We start from the raw sequence: 12,726 nt of genomic DNA, 5'->3' as shown, positions 1-12,726 counted from the left end.
CTATCTATCTATCTATCTATCTATCTATCTATCTATCTATCTATCTATCTATCTATCTATCTATCTATCTATCTATCTATCTATCTATCTATCGATCGATACAATTTTTGCATGTTTAAATTGTACATTGTAAATATTTCATATTGTTTTTCATATTATATTACTTGGTCTTTGCAATTATCATTGTATATTGATGTATAATGATAATAAAGGCATTCTAATTCTGATACTTCACATATCGTTAATTCAACCATTTAAATACAGTCTTGGAGAGTTTTCCCTTTTCTAATTTGATTAAAAAAAGAAATATCTTTTTCTCTCTTTAATTTTGAAACAGAGTAACTGAAAAAAAAGAGTTATACACATATTAGAATAACTGGGTTATTTTCTTGTTTGCAATCCTGTTTTTAAACAGAGGAATCCAAGGAAACCATACAAGCATTGAGGTTCAATGTTACGCCTCACTTTGACAATTAGGTTTCATAAAAATAGGTTGACATAAATATAAGGTTGACTGCCCAACGTGCTCACACATCTGCATTCTAGGTTTTTTTTTATGTTCCCAGCCTCTTGAAGTACTCAGAGAGCAAACATATCACCCTCTGACTCCGCTGTGAACACCTGCACATCCTATGGAGCCTCTTGTGTCCCTTTCCCTTACTCATGCTGGGATTTGGGTCACTCCAGAGACTATGAAATGACTGATTTTAACTCTGGTCGTACTGTAAGTATTACACCCTATAGAGTTTGCACAAAAATCAGTGGTCGTAAAAATGTTTCCATAAGTGTCTAAGCAAATTTAAGTCATCATTATGATAGTAATCCCACTCATTTCCCTTCATGTCCAGCATGTGTTTTGTGTGTTTTTGATTTAATATTTTGGTATTTTAACTGAGATGACAAAGCTGCCTTCAATCTGACATCCCTACCAATATGTTTAAAAACCATTAAAATCAATTTCATAGAGTACTCTCGTGCTTAGTGTAACTCATGCTTACTTTAGTCACTGCATTCCACCGTGGCTTACATTTAGACTTTGCTCTCCTCTAGACTTATTTCAGCTGTGTTTATTGCATAAAACATACATTTTTAAAAGATAAATATCCAGATATATAAAAATGTAATGATGTCAACTGGACTTAAACTTTACAATCACAAATCACTGTGGGAACATTTAAAGAAAATTAAAATGACTTATTGATTACTTACCCCAAATACAGGATGCAATCCAAGCTCTATCTTTTCTTCTGTAGTAAGATGCATTGTGGTAACAGAGGTAAGACAGAGTGCGGCTTCTTCTGCTGGCCCTTAACCAATGACTGACTACAGAGGTGAAAGGATCGCATGAGGATCAGCCACACGTCACCAGAAAAACATGGTGTCTCGTTCAAAAAAAGAGTGCAGCTCTGGTATTTTGTAATCTGTTCTCCCGCTCTGAAATGTTTCCGCTGTGCTCGTGAGCAAATGAAAGCTTAGTTACGTTGATTTTCAGTCATGTGTCTGCTGATGTGTGACGATGAATCTAGCAAGGATATAAGACTATTTGTCACGTTAATTTGTCAGACTCTGCTACTCACATTCAGGTTTAAAGAAGGAATATCTGCAATACATTCAATTAGAGAACCCAAGGTTGGTCTTCAAAAGTGACCATAAGTTATGATCTCTTTCAATTTCAATAAATAAAACTCTATTAATCCCAAAAGCAAAATTAAATGTTGCAGTAATGCATCATCTTTTTTTAATGAGTTGTCGTAGATGTTGATAGGTGTAAGCAGGAAGGATCTGTAGTGGTCTGTCTTGCACCATATCTGGAGACGCCCTTTACTGAAGACACTGTTGTTGTTAACAGTCTTCTGAAGAGGATGCTCACTGTTGTCATTAATGTTCATCTCCAGAGGTTCTAGGGAATTTCTTAGAATAGAGCTTGTCTTAATTGGCTTGTTGAGCTTCTTTCAGTCATTTGCTTTGATGCTGTTACCTCAACAGATGATGAGGGAAGAGAGCTCCACAACAGACTTAAGTTAGATATGAAGCATCTTGGCTAAAACACTGAAGGACCTAAGATTCCTTATGAAGTACAATCTGCTTTGTCCCTTCTTGTAGACAGTGTCACAACTGTGACTCCAGTTAAATTTTTTGTCCAGGTTAACACCAAGTTATTTATAATCCTCCACCACCTCCACTTCTTCTCCAATTATCTTAATAGGATTCAACTTGTTCCTGTTTCTATTGAAATCTATAATAATCTCTTTTTTTTTTTTTGCTCACATTCAGGATCAGATGATTGTTACCACACTATTTCACAAAGACGTTCCCAGCTTCCTGTACTCAGCTTCTTGCCCATCTCTGATGCACCCAGTGACTACAGAGTCATTTGAGTATTTCTGCAGATGACAGAACTTTGTCTTGTGGTGGTGGGCAGATCGATCCAAAATATCAATAAAAATAATACAAGTTGATATAACTATATATAGCTTAAGTCAGTTCAAATTGTCTTTGTTAATCATAGAGAGAAATAACATATCCAAATATTTAAAAATAAACAAGCTTGTACAATTATAAATTTTGTATGGTGATGGCAGTGAACTGGGGAGATATGAATAACAATTGATGGGAAGAAGCCTCAGATTAATGGTAGTCTGCCAAGCCACACTAAATTAAAAAGTGCTTAGTTCAATCTGGTAAGCTGTCGTTGACTCCATCATGACTCTCATTGCCAGGGTTACTTGTTAAGTACAAGAGTTGAAGATTTAGAAATAGTTCATTAAATATTTTTATTGTATTTATTTTATTTCTAAAGCAGTGAGTTTTTTTTTTGTTAATAATGAATGAACCATGTTGATTTATGGTCTTAGAGCATCGTTAATGTTAGGTAATATATATATAAATTTGGTTTCCTTTAATGTATACAAACTGATATTTAAAAGTTGTAGCAGTGCAGCAATGTATCTACTTCTGAATAACTTGGAATAAGTTCAGATTAATATCTTTGAGTTTTGAAGATTTTCTTTTTCCTGAACCATTATTATTGTAGTTAGAGTTTAAGGTCCAACTTTTGTCTTTCCCAATGGCATTTATTATGCCACTTCAATACAACTTTCTCTGTGCATTTGTTTTGTTTTCTTATTTTCTATTTGTTTACAGCACTTTGAATTAGCTTATCACTTGACATGTGATACATAAATAAACTTGCTCTACAATGACTACCATACTGCGATTGCATGCTCATTCCATGCATCAGCACAGAGAAAAGCTTTAGAATCACAAATAATCATGGGGACATCCATGTCCTCATAAATCAACTCATTTCCATGAATTGTATCTCAGAGCAGTTATTCCTGGGACATCACTACATTGATTTGTTGCCCCTCACATATCTTTAGGCAGAGTAGACATTGGTGTTGCTTTGTAGCAAAATGTATGTATGTGGGTCTATGTGTACCATGATTTAAAACAAATATGCTCTAAGAAAGTGACTAAATAGATTCTATTTAAATTTTTTTTCTAAACTGTTCTAACCCAAAGAAAGGTAATTAACTCTGGGACCCGTGATCCAGACGTGCACAAGTGAGAAGCATGTACTGTACATGCTTGTGTAAATAATCCCGCAGGTTGTAGTAATTGAGGTTCAGTAACTGTAATTCATAGGGAACTCTTAATTAATCCCATTGTACTTTTCTCGCTGGTGTTTTTAAAGTAAGACATAGGTGCTTTGAATTTGACTTTATTATTCACTCTCACGTTGCAAAACTTTGAGAATAACTAAACTCTAAATTTAGTGAGTGATTAAGATAAACTTTATTGTATTCCTTAGATGTTTTTCAGTATGTTCTTTTAGTCATCCTGTATTCAGTTAGTCTTTGTGTGATTTTTTTATTGAGTTTGTGATTATAGACGCAGAAAAGTTAAATTAACACTTGGCTTCAGAGTTATAATATTTAATGTCCACAAGACTCTACTCTCTTGGTCAGAATTTACAAATATCAGAAGCTCCCAGATTAAATGTGTTGAGCAGAATTTTATCATTTACTGCTAAGGTTTAGAATCAGAATCAGAATCAGAATCAGAAATACTTTAATAATCCCAGAGGGAAATTACTTTAAATGACTGTAGAGCAAACTAAAAAGCAGCAGAGACCCTTCAGACTGCTTGCTTTGTAATTTCAGCTCGTCATGAAGACAAATCTCTCAGACATCATTGTGAAGAATAAATGTGTTAGATTCTATTTACCGTATATCTGCAGGTTTTCATTTCATTTACACAAAGACCACCCGTAGCTGGGGTTTGTAACAATGATTTTACACTAATGCATGACTTTACAATGGCTTTATTTGTTTCCAGAGACCCAGCAAGGAAAAGCGGGGGACATAAAAGGCAAAATTTAAATTGTTCACAAAAATTTTTACAACCCACACAAAAGTTGTGCGAAGGGATTTTAAACGGTACTGAATGGACTGAATTGATTCTTTGTACTGTTGGTCTTTTAGCTTACTTTACAACACTTTGAAGTGCTAACTTTTATCTCAGAACTGTACCCATTATGAGTAAAATATATATTTTTGGTGTCATTGTCTTAAATAAAAAAATACTTCTTACCATATATCTTAAGACAAAGTAATAAATAGATTCAAACTTTCAGCACAAGACCGTTATCTTAGGGAAAGGCTCATAAAACATGTGAGAAAAATGTATGATAGTTTAATCTAAAGCCTTGAAGCATGAATTCTTGTGATGATCAGGACAAAAGCTGTTCAGATAGCAACCCATGATGTGCATGCAACAAGTGACGAGCATGTGCTACTGTAACGGCTTCCAGCAGCCTACATTATTGTGAATGTAAGTAACCTGGTGTTGGCGTCAAGTCACAAGAAGACGGTCATGGTGGATAATCTGCATGAAACGCATGCTTCTAAGAGATGTGGAACAGGAGAAAGGATTTTTTTTTTTGTCTATCAAGGTTCATGAGAAGTTCAGACTGGCTCAATGTAATTCAATTCCGATTATTTATATTGCACCAATTTAAAACTAGTCACCTCAAGGCAGTTTACAGAAACAGCTTAGTCGAATCATATACATATCCAGCTGATTGCATCAATTGCATAGATATTAGCATTTTCTCAATGACTCTGCAGCAATGCATGCAGCTTGAGGGGAGAGGTATACCTCCCTTTTAACAGGAAGAAACTTCCGGAGAAACCAGGCTCAGTGTGAGCAGCCAACTAGAAGTCCAAGAAGACATAAGCAGATATTCAAAAGGAATTTAGAAGCACTGATCCATAAATACTTAAAGTGGCCCAGAACAATATTTTAGGGTCATCAAAGTTTTTTTTTTAAACCCCTTTCCTAAAAGGTTCCTTTTTTACAATGTCAAAAATTCAGGAACGCACAACCCTGGAACATGGAATCACAAAGAGGCCTATACAGGACACATGAATTCCAAAAAGGAACTTTGCTACCTTCTATGATTATTGTGTCAAACATTTATTGATTAAAAAAATCTAACAAATGCAAGTTTTAGTTCATATATACACAGACATTAGCTGAATTGTTCCTTGTTAATGAATGCAGTATCTAGCTCAAAATTTCTATTTTTTAATTAGCCGGAAAGCGCTTTGACAAATTTTACAACCTAAATATCTGTCACAAAAAAGACCAATGGGGGACATATTTTTTTGGCTCTTCCAGTTTGTTCATAAAGTTTACAAAGCTCAATCTGTCTGTTATACTGTATGTGCAATTTGTGCAGGCCGAGCATATTGAACATGTTGTCATTATCCTTTTCCTTCTTTTTGTTTACTTGTTCTAAAGCATCCTTATTATCTTTTTAGCGTGTTATTATTTCAGATATGAATTTTAAAAATTTGCACGTTCCTTGCTTGAATTACCAATGCCATGTAGACTGAGCTTGTATGCCTACCTATGAAATGTAAAGCCATAATTATTAGATACAAAGTCAGAAATTTATATCAGTCAATGTAATGTGATACTTCATCTATTATCATGACTGTAAAAAATTATGACTGTATCACATAATTATAGTACTTTACTGGACTTAACTCAACTACAATTAAATGTTTCTCAAACAGTAAGAGTAACAGCATTCACTTTTTCACTGAATTATTCAAAAGTACATGCTAAAAGTACTGAGGTACAGTTTAACTTTTCTATCAACTTTTCAAATTAAAATATCTGTATATTTTTTAGAGTAATTTAAAAGAACATAGCAACTTTCAGAAACCACCTAATGTATCGATGAGAGGTGGGTGATACAAGGGATTTTAAGTTGATCCAATACCAAGTAAATACAGGGTCATTATCGCCGATATCAATACAATACAAATACTTTTTACATTTAAGTTCAACATATCATGGAACTGTTGACTTTTCTGTGTTTTTGTGATTTTTTATTTTATTATTACAAATGAATAATAATTTTAATAATGTTATGCTTATAGTGTTTTTAGGTTTTTTTGGCTTTAATTCTATAAATTTCCCCGTCATGGGATAAATAAAGGATTAGCTGATGTTATTTTATCTTAGATGATATATTTTAATGGGATAAATATACTATATCAATACCAGCGTTGGTATCGATATTATCGATCCTAGGATTGATCCACCCACTTTTAGTATTGATTCTTTCAGATGACCGTGGTCACTTAACTGTGTTTCTCCCACCAGAGTGTCTGAGCTTGGGCGGTGCCCCGCCCCCCTCCTGCAGTATCCGAGAGTCGCAGCTCCACCTTAGTTTCAGTTTGTTTATGTTTTTATATTAATAAACGTTTTGAACTTTCCTACTGACTGTCTCACCTTGAATACTGGGTCCATCTGTCCAGTTTTTATGACAAAAGGACTATGTGGGCTTAAAAATATAATATGCATTCGTGATTAAATGTTTATCCTGGAGCAAATGTCACGTAGCAGCATGAGATGAGGGAGGAGCAGTGAACGCTCTCACCGGGCGGCTTCACCACCCTTCACCGCGCGGTTCAAATTTTGTTGCATTGATGAAATTATAGAAACACAATAATGGAATCTTTCTATGGTGGACTTGTTTCTGTTGGGAGAAGTTGATTGAGTCTCTCTAACCCTGAAATCCCACATCCTCTGTCACCAGCATTCCTTGGTGTGATTTCAAACACAGTTCACACAGCTGCATCAGAGCGCTACATGTTTGATCTATGGACGATTTTCAATTCTTGCAACAAAACTAGCAGCTGTTACGGAGTTTGGAGATGCAATCCACTTAAAGCTCCTCTAATTTATCCAGAAGTTCTGCAATCGCACTTTTTCTCTCACTCCCAACTTGGTGGTTGGCTGTATATTTTGCTTGCCTTCCCTGGAAATGCCTTTCCAAATTGTTTTTTTTTTTTTTTTTTGACAACCTCTCATTACAAAGCAAAAATGCAGGCAATCCTTCCGTGTTGATAATGAAAGAAAATGATTTGGTCCCTTTTAAATCCCTTTTTCTCATTAGCTATCTCACTTTTTTTCCCTTCGACATCCATGGTCCGAGACACACCTGCAGCTTTGTTTGCCTGGCACCATGCCACGCTGGTAACAAGTTGTGACCAATGATCTCTATTTCTTTGATGCAAATTATTGTTTAAATTTATTTACTATACAAATGTTTACAGCATTGGAAAACATAATACATTTTTGTTTGACCTTTTGCACACCATATACAAAAAAAATAAAAAATAAAACATTTTATATACATTTTTGAAAAAGCTCCAGGGAGCCCCAAGGGGGACGCTAAGGAGCCGCAGGTTGCCAGCCCCCGGCCTCAGAAATTCAAACAATGTTCCTGTAACTTTAGGACGCTACCAAAAAATGGATAGATTATAGTGTACAGCACTGATGTTCGCTCTGCAGATGATGTTTACCTGACCATTAACTGTGAAGGGGAAGTGGAGGGTGGGCTGGTAGAAGTCACTGAGGGCAGTGGTGAGAGGGACAACTTTGATGTCCAAACGCTGGTAACTGGTGCGGATTTGACCTCAGAACAAGGTGGTAAGCTGACCAATCTTTTGCACAAGTAAACTGAAGTATTTTCCACACATGAGAAGGATTTTGGTAGAACAGATCCAGTCATGCACACGATCAGTGATGTAGCCCTGATTAGGGAGAGGTTCAGGCCTCTGCCACCCCTCATGTATAAAGTGATGTGATGTGGTAACTGGATCTGCTTCATAGAGGTGTGATAACCTAGAGCTCCAGGGGCTCCACCTGGGCTCCACCCATTGTTATTGTTAAGAGAAATTATTGCAGTTTTAGGTTTTTGTCAAGATTCCGAACAGAAGGACACACTATTAAGGCAAGACCGACAGTGGGATTACTCAAAAAGTGTTTATAAAAAAAAAACAGGTCTGTGATAACAGCTGCTAGGACATCAGAGGCAAGAAATTCTGGAGAGAGGAAACACAGGTTAAAGACCACATAAATCTAAAGGAGGAAAATTATGAACATGAGTTACTAACTAACGTGGTTTACAAGTGCAGTCCATAGCCAGAGAACGAGGTAGGATCCAGTCAGTGGGCTGCCAACAAGATGCGGCAGGCGCAGCCCAGAGTGTCCCAGATGCTGCAGCCCTGAGAACATGTAGGAGTCCGAAGCCAGGTCAGGCAAACAGATTAGAACAGGAAGAGGAATGCTCAGACGTCCAGGAATCTGAAGCCAGGTCAGGCAAACAGCTTAGAACAGGAACAGGCAGGCTCAGAGTTCCAGCAGTCCGAAGCCAGGTCAGGCAAATGGATCAGAACATTAACAGGCCGGCCTCGAGATCCAGGAATCCAAAGACAGTTCAGGCGGGAACATTCAGACAGGCCCAGTGGTCGAGAAGCAGAACAGATCAGGATCAAGTAATCAGAAACACTCAGGTATGCTAAAAAAAAAAACTATCACCACTGAGATCAGATGGGAACAGACAGGCTCAGTGTTTGAGAGGCAGAACAATCCAGTGGCCCACTTGCAAACTGCTAAAATAAGAGATGTAGAGCAACCTTTGCTGTAGAGCAAAGGTGGGTAGCTCAAATGGCCTTCTTTAACTTTGATGTTAAGTCCGGATTCTTAGCAGCAATTGCTATGAAGACGGAAGCCACATTTGACATGGCTGTGTTTTATATCACAACCACACCAGGCTCCGAGGACGTTACTTTGCTTGGAAAAGATTGGAAGGGTCTACAAGAGGTGAACCAGGAATCCAGTGTATTCGGGGGTATGTGGAGGTTGGCATCTTCCAAACCATGTCAGAAGCTTCCAAGCGGCTACTTCAACACAGAAAGAAACTTTGCCTATACCAGGTAGTTTTTGACACTAGTGTTTGTGAATTTTATTTTCAATTTGAGTTTCCTGCTTCAAACAACCAGGATGTATGGAGAAAGTACCATGGAGCTGCAGGTATGGAACGGACCCTCTCTTACAGTATCTGAGGCGCCATTTCTTCTGGCCAAGGAGGGAATAAGAGGTGCAACTTTTCTAGACAAGGTTTACAGTTTATAGCCTCCAGAAGAATAGGACAGAGCCAAAGGGCCATTAAAGCCTATAGAAGTGTCCTAGCCTCTTGAGGTAGTTGCTCTTGATTTTCTCTCACTGCATCATCCCCATAAAACGTACCAGTACATTTTAGTCATGATGGATATGTTGAGGTGTGATTCCTGGGCTATTGCTACGCATGATCAGACTGCAAAAATCACTGTACGTGCAATTTGTTCTAGCATCATACTTTTTGGTTGTTCTTCCCACTTTTTTTCAGACCAGGGGCCAACCTTTTTATCAGGGCTTATTAAAGAGCTGTGTAATATGTATGGCATCTCCAAAAGCACGCACAACCCCATATCATCCTTCAGGTGACGACAACGTCGAATAAATTAATCAAAACCTGCTGAATATACACTGAACTTTGGAGGTTGAGAAACAGGATAGGTAACCCGAACATCTTCTCAAGCTCCTACACGCGTGCAACAATGTTGTCCATAGTGCCACTAGGTTTGCCCCCTCATACCTCATGTTTGCACCTGGGGAGTTGCCTCCAGATTAACCACTGCCCAACTGACCTAGCTTTTGTTTTTGTTTTGTTTATGTGATCTTACATTGGGACTCACTTGGGTTATTGTAATACATTTTGTATTTGTTAGTCTGTTTTTTTTTTTTTTTTTTTACTGTTCACCCCTGGATTCTAGCCCGTTCTTTATATTGGTCCTAGTCCCTCCACTAGGTGACTTTGTTGGACTTTTAATCTTTTTATGAATGCTAACAGTATGTTAACATTCATAAAAAGAATGTAAACAATATTTCCCTCCCTTTGGCTACATTTGGATGAAAGTTTAATCTGAAAGGCTTGCTCTGATTGGTGCATACAGAAACAAGGAATATCCTTGATACAGAAATACAAATCTTAATCATTTTTTTGTTTGTTTTGGAGGGCAGCCAGAGCACAACTCTGTGTTAAAAAATGTTTTTGCCATTTTGTGTTTTAAATAGTTCTCATATTTTATCATTTTAAACATCCTTATATTTACGACACCCAAAATATTATAATATCTTTATTAGTGGTGGGCCGTTATCGGCTTTAACGTGTTGCGTTAATGCCAGACTCTTAATGAGTGTTTAAAAAAATATCGCCCTTAATCTATTCTAAAATTTGGTTTGGGAGCTTGGTCTATGCTAAGTAAGCTATGATAACTTTCACCTTGATATTTTAGCACAGATGTATATCTGGAGGTGAGAAAAAATGAGTCTTCCAACCTGTGTAGGCGTACTGTGAAATAACCACATTGCACATGACACGCTGACATGGATGCAGCAATAAAGCCGCCGGGTCTGCTTCAGGGAAAATGTATTTTTAAGAAGCTTTCCAATGGAAACCTTGACAAGACAAAAGCTATTTGCAACTTTTGCAATGGGCAATTAGTTTACTGCAGGAGTTCTTTTAGTCTCAAGTACCACCTAAACACAAAGCATCCCTTAGTCAATGCGGAAGATGCTGGACATACTGTAGCACTGTTGTAGCGCAGGGCAAGAGTCATGTTCGTCAAACTACAAAATTTGAGTGCAACTGAGGCAAGCCCATCAGCACAGCTCTATAAGTCAACTTAGCCTTAGACAACTTTTATAAAACGAAATCTCATTTTGTACAGCTCTCATGACATTTCCATTTCTTAAAGTGCAGCAGTGTTTAAATGTAAACAGTCTGGGAGAAAAAAATACATGGTTCAAAAAGGAAAAAGATCACTTTGATCACTATATATATTTAATGCTCTGTACAAGTGCAGAGCATTAAATACATATAGTGCAATTTTGCTGTGTTTTGGTTTGGTCTTGTCAGTCTGTGACAACTAAATAATCTCCTTGCTCAGTGGATTGCCACCAGCTACGTAGGTTAGGGTCTTAAGCTTGTTCTCCAGAGCTTACCTATCTTCCAAACTACCTGCGCGGCAAAATATCATGAGGAGAATACATGACCAGCATGCCACAGAGAAAGCCGCGAAAGTTTGCTTTAAGTAGTCTATGTTATGTAATTTTTAATTTTACCACACCACAAATGATTACCACAACATGATGTTTGCTTTTTAATGATTGCTTGGGTAAACGGGGGTAAAGTGGGATGGTTTTTAAAAATGTAGCTTCTGTGTTATTTATTAAGCATATATTTCATTTCTAGAGAGTTTTATATGATATAGACCTCTTAAAAGACTTATTTTTACTTATTATTAAGGTAGAACACACATATCATGAATGCCTTTGACAGAATTCAAATGAGCCATTTTATTTTAGATTAATCTAGATTAATTCCAAGAATACAGTGAGATTAATCGAGACTAAAAAAATAATCTATGCCCACCTCCATTTTTTATGATTATTAATGATTGAAGCAGTCTGTATGAACACAGTACATGTATGAGGCTACTTGTGTGAATAAAAGTTGTCTGAAAGGTGTAATGTCTCATTTCATCTAATGCAGTACTCTCACATATAATATCTATAGGCTACATCCCATGAACAAAAATATTTTTGTTAACTTATATTCAAAATCAACTAAAGGAAATTGCTGCTGTAATCTCTTATTCTTTTAATAAGCTATGTAGCATGCTATGATCCTGGGTTTATAATAGATGTAATATTGGTCTGTGGCCACAGTGTGCACATCTGATGTTGCTCGCAGAGGTCCTTAGTGACCTTAGGGAGCTTCTTTGTATACCAAGACACATGAACAGTTAAAGGGAACATTGCTGGCATTACCCTGTTCATCCTGTAACCAGCCTGTTCTCCATCTTCTGATTATCAAGTCTGCCATCAGGTGTTTGCCTAAAACTCAAATTTACCCTATCATCCTTCTAAAGATTCAATAAACTTTTTCAGCTTAACATCTAAATCCTGGGGCTTCAAATCTCTGGACATTTTAGTGAAAGGGGGGCTTATATTAAAAAAAAAAGAAAAAAGGAGAACAGCATTGGAATGCTATACTTTAATTTATTACATGTGTCAAATCTATTCTTAAAAACTGTGACAATAAATGTATCTTTTCTCTACCATATCTCATATCTGTAAAAGAAAATCCAGCAGTTTTGGAACAGTACTCCATCAAAAAATTAAGAAAACTGGGAAGACATCTTGTGCACTGCTAGGGAAAACTTCTGAGGTAATTGAAGTCAAATGTAAATAATAAAAAAAAGGTCAAGTGATAATGATAAACAATGAGATAAGTAAATGGGGAGGAATAAAGAA

General features: G+C 36.7%; 1 pseudogene; it reads right to left on the bottom strand.

The window, feature by feature from the left end:
- LOC107083198 overlaps positions 1 to 1,397 on the bottom strand; it is a 69,438-nt pseudogene extending 68,041 nt beyond the window's left edge.
- Between the last annotated feature and the right edge of the window lie 11,329 nt (positions 1,398 to 12,726).

The sequence above is a fragment of the Cyprinodon variegatus genome, unplaced genomic scaffold (assembly GCF_000732505.1).
Source record: "Cyprinodon variegatus isolate N-32 unplaced genomic scaffold, C_variegatus-1.0 Scaffold70, whole genome shotgun sequence".
NCBI classification, from domain to species: domain Eukaryota; kingdom Metazoa; phylum Chordata; class Actinopteri; order Cyprinodontiformes; family Cyprinodontidae; genus Cyprinodon; species Cyprinodon variegatus.
This window is presented reverse-complemented; position numbering and strand designations above follow the sequence as displayed.